Source organism: Balaenoptera ricei, chromosome 4 (assembly GCF_028023285.1).
Source record: "Balaenoptera ricei isolate mBalRic1 chromosome 4, mBalRic1.hap2, whole genome shotgun sequence".
NCBI classification, from domain to species: domain Eukaryota; kingdom Metazoa; phylum Chordata; class Mammalia; order Artiodactyla; family Balaenopteridae; genus Balaenoptera; species Balaenoptera ricei.
This window is the reverse complement of record NC_082642.1, coordinates 7,283,183-7,288,158: the sequence shown is the minus strand read 5'-3', so window position 1 is coordinate 7,288,158 and position 4,976 is coordinate 7,283,183. Positions and strand designations below refer to the sequence as shown.

General features: G+C 45.5%; 1 non-coding gene across 1 annotated transcript; it reads left to right on the top strand.

Annotated features, from left to right (window-relative positions):
• Positions 1–855: 855 nt before the first annotated feature.
• TRNAE-CUC (transfer RNA glutamic acid (anticodon CUC)) lies at positions 856–928 on the top strand. Its single transcript has one exon. It is a non-coding gene; the product is annotated as a tRNA-Glu (tRNA).
• The last annotated feature ends 4,048 nt before the right edge of the window (positions 929–4,976 follow it).

Here is a 4,976-nt window from a genome sequence, read left to right as displayed (position 1 = left end):
TCAGAACCAGTGTTCTTTCTGGTATATCGCTCACTGAGACTTATCAGGAATTTAGAATAGCTCTTGGAATATGACCTGCATTCAAATATTTGTTGAATGAATGAATGACTAAATTCAACATCAAAACATTTTTTAAACATTGACCATTAGAAACCTCATGTGTAGGTTCAGAGTTTAATTTTATGTTTTCTGGAGAGCACCTAGGTGATTTCCAGTCTGCTAGATTTAAGTATAAATAATCTTACAGGATTTTTTTTCTTTATGAGTAGAGGCACTGGTGAATAAATTTTGATTAGACTAATACTTTCTTTTTCAAGGCAGCATGGTTGCAGCTACAATAGGTTAGGAATTTTCTGGTCTGTCACAGCGGATTGTTAGGATTGGGTCTAAACCCAGGGATTACTAATCAGCACTTATTTTCCTGGCCCTGGTTGTTAACTGCTCATTTGGCAAAATGCCAACATGGTTAATCGCGTCCTGGCTTCCTAAATCTCCATGTTTTTAACAAGAGCCTTCATTTCCTGGGCTAAACTGCTCCAAAGTGTTCGATAACTGAGGTATGAAGGATGAGTTTTCAGAGGGATGAGATTTCCTGACCAGGTGACCGGAAAAGTGTAGCTGTCAGTAGTATCTCACGTGTTCTAGTAGTCAGATTCTGATTACAAAAGGGAGGCATTGCCGGGAAATTTTAGGTTGAAAAAACTGAAATTTCCTGTTTCCCCAGTCACTTATTTCAGTGGTCATCAAACTCTGTTTCAGGGAGTCTATCAATGTTTGCGGTTGCTGCTGTTAATGGAAGCTAGTGAAACCAATGTCAAACTTTTGCATTCATCAAAAATCCTGTTCTCGGGGACTTCCCTGGTGGTCCAGTGGTTAGGACTCTGCACTCTCACTGCTGAGGGCCCGGGTTCGATCCCTGGTCGGGGAACTAAGATCCCACAAGCCTCCGGGTGCAGCAAAAAAAATAAATAAATAAATAAATCCTGTTCTCCTTTGTTAACCTAATTACAAGGAAATGTAAATTTACATTTTAAAGTTTCCACTAATATATACTCCTTGACTGGTTTCATATATTAGAGTTCCACTGAGGTTTCATTTTTTTAAAATTATTATTTATTTATTTTTGGCTGTGTTGGGTCTTCGTTTCTGTACGAGGGCTTTCTCTAGGTGCAGCAAGTGGGGGCCACTCTTCATCGCGGTGCGCGGGCCTCTCACTGTCGCAGCCTCTCCCGTTGCAGAGCACAGGCTCCAGACGCACAGGCTCAGTAGTTGTGGCTCACGGGCCCAGTTGCTCCGCGGCATGTGGGATCTTCCCAGACCAGGGCTCGACCCCGTGTCCCCTGCATTGACAGGCGGATTCTCAACCACTGCGCCACCAGGGAAGCCCGAGGTTTCAGTTTTTAACAAGAGCTCTTCTATTAAAAAGGTTGAAACGGCTGAGAGGTCAACATGGTGGAGGACGCTTGCTGGGGGGAAAAGCAATATTTCCTGCCTTAGAGAGAAATCTTAAGGGTTAAATGAAATCATCTGTGTGAGAACCACAGTGCTGCACGGCAGGAGGTGAGCGAGCGCGCGAAGCTTCATCTGCGGCTCCCCAGGGCTCCCCATCGCGCGCATTACCGCCTGAACCATTTCCCCCACCGCCGCCCTGTCCGTGGAAAAATTGTCTTCCACGGTCCCTGGTGCCCAAAATGTTGGGGACCACTGGTATAAAGGTTAGTAAAGTTTAGTGGAAGGGAGGAAGGAAGGAAAAAAGGAAAGAAGAAAGAGGGAAGGAAGGAAAAGAGGAGAGACTTAATTAAAAGCAGGTGTGCTAGGTATCTTCGGGCTCTCTAGATGCACTTTTCAGTCTTCTCCACCCTACTCCCTATCGGGAGGCTGACCTATATGGACCTATTACCAGAGGTCCATTGCCTTGGCCTCCAGTGCATTTTGGCTAACAGGAAGCCCTGGTGGGACCCTAGAGGGTGGAATAAGGGGGAGGTCAGGGTATTTACTCCCGGGCTCTCCCTTAGGCTGTGTTTCTTCATCAAACGCCACTGCTCCTCTCAAGGCAGCCTCCTCCACACGCTCTCCTTCCGGGTTCTGATATCAGCGTTCCCTTGTCTCTTTGGGGCTGGGGAGGTGTAATATTGTACTTTATAATAAGAAAAATATGTATATTTGTTCTTTGCTCCAATCCTGGCACATAGCTCCTAAAACCCTTGGAATTCCCTAAATGATGGGGGGGCGGGTCTTTTGTTAATGAGGCGACCTTTGGAAAGCCCCCAGATAACCAAAGAATGGAAACTGGTTGCCAGGGTAAACTACCATGTGATTGGAGGGTTGGAACTCCCTGACCTCCAGGGAGAGGAGAGGAGCTGGAGAGTGAATTCAACCACCAATGGCCGTTGATTTAATCAGTCGTGCCTAAGTAATGAAGCCTCCATTAAAACGGACAAGGATGGGGTTTGGAGACCTTCCAGGTTGGTGAACCAGAATACTTCCATGTGCCACTGTGCCAGGCCCCAAACTCCATGAGGACAGAAGCTCCTTTGTTTAGGATCTTGCCCTATGTATCTCTTCATCTGGCTGTTGCACTGTATCCTTCAATATCTTTTGTAATAAGTCAGTAACCCTGAGTTCTGTGAGCCTCTCTAGCAAATTAACTGAGAAGGGGGTCGTGGGAACCTCTAATTTATAGCCAGTTGGTCAGTAGCACAGATAAAAATCTGGACTTCTGATTGGCATCCAAAGTGGAGGGCAGTCTTGTGGGGCTGAGCCCTTAAGTGGTGGGATCTGATTTCTTCTCCAGGTGGATAGTGTCAGAACTGGGTTAAATTGTAGGACGCCCAGCTGGTGTTGGAATTGCTTGGTGGTATGGGAGGAAAAAACCTCACACGTTAGAATTGGTATTAGAATCATTAGGTGGTAATAGCTCCATTGCTACTAATTCCAGGTTACTGCATTGACCTCTGTGGTTCCCCCGTGTCCTGCCCACACTTTTGTAAATAGATGCCTTGTAAGGGAACTCTTGATGTATTATTCTAACTAAGGGTTACCATTTGTCCCTGTTGGACCCCGACTGATACAGTGAGTAGCTCCATATTCTTTGTTTGACACCCCCAAAACACTTACCCTTTCCCCCCATGTTCTGTATCTCCAGAGGCAGATCTCTGGAGACCTCAGGTTGGATTTGGCCAGTGGGAGCCACCATCAGGAGATCTGAGGGCTGGAGGAGAGACGATGGGTTATTTATTCCCTGCCAGGCTTTGACTTGGCAGTTGTGTTCTTCTACTTCAGACCATAGCTCCTGCCAGGCAGGCCCTCTCCCAGGGCTCAGCAATGACCAGGGCCATCACTTTGCCCTTCCAGCTCTATGGATGGTAATAGCTCCCTAGTGTGGCTCATTCCTGGGTCCTTCACCATTTCTGGTTGGTTCCCTTAACTCTGACCCATCTTCATGAAATAATTCTTTCCTTAAACTCTCCTCATTTACTCCCGAGGTAATTGAGTGTGTCATTTATTCCCTGCCAGGACCCTGACTGCTATCGTGGATTTTAAGACTTATGCAGATTGGAGTTTTATTCACTGCAATGATTCATTTTTTAAAAAATTAATTAACTTATGGGTCTTCGTTGCTGCACGTGGCTTTCTCTAGTTGCGGCGAGCAGGGGCTACTCTTCGTTGCGGTGCGTGGGCTTCTCATCGCGGTGGCTTCTCTTGTTGCAGAGCAAGGGCTTTAGGCGCACGGGCTTCAGTAGTTGTGGCTCGCGGGCTCTAGAGCACAGGCTCAGTAGTTATGGCACACGGGCTTAGTTGCTTTGCGGCATGTGGGATCTTCCCGGACTGGGGCTTGAACCCGTGTCCCGTGCATTGACAGGTGGATTCTCAACCACTGCCCCAACAGGGAAGCCCAATGACTCCTTTTTACAGAAGTCTTAGTAAAGCTCTGAGATTGTTTAAATTCAGACAAGTAGCAAAGACAAGGTTTTCCTTTTATTCCCCCTTCCTGTTTCAAGATAGTAAAGTTCATAGAGCAAGGAAAAACCAATACATTGATTGGTTCTTTGTCCAGCCCCAGGCAGGGCATGTATTCAGGGAGGGAGCAAGATGACAGTACAGGGATGTGAAAAACTGGCAACTGAAGAATCAGGAACTACATAATGAATTCAGAACATGTGGCGAACAGAACAGTAAATCTTCAACTATAGAATGTATTTATACTAAAGGACATCTCATAGATTTAAGTTCCAAAGAAACATAACCAATGACATTTCACTCTTGAAAATTCAGTTAAGTCAACTACCTCCATGGAAGGGAGTATGAGTTTCTCAGTTTAGAACTTGGGAGACAGGGGTGTGAGAAATAAAAAGGCATAACAAAAGGATACATCATGGCTCCAAGGTCCATGATTCCTAAGACATTGCAAGTGAGGAAATTTGTTCTGTATTTAATGAATTTCAGGTACTACCATCCTGTCTCTCCTGATCACCATCACTTGACAAGTTAATGGAATGCGACATTTATTGAAAGCCCACTCTGTACAAGGCACTGTACTAGGTATTGTGGATACAAAAATGAATGGACATGGCAGACGAATACACCGATGACTCCGTATCAAAGCAGACTATGATACTTATACAAGGAAAGCTCTCGTAGTATAAACACGAGTGACTTGAGAGCATGGAAGGGGTCCTGTTGCATCCTTTTATCTAACATCAATTCCTCAGGCTGCAGTTAAAACCCAGTTCTGTCTCATTTCTAGAAAGAGATGGATAGCAGCTGTTTACTATCTTTTGTGTAATTGCATCTCAAAGGGTAATTTAATGATGACTTTACCTCTCCTCTCAATCCTTCCTGCTAATTCGCCTTCATTATCCCAATGTGGACGTCCCAGGTCTTCTATCCTACGAGCATATTTCCTTGGCCCACCCAGAGAGGCATCCAGAGCTTTGAGTTGGAGGTGCGCATGTTTCAGGACAATAGCCACAGTT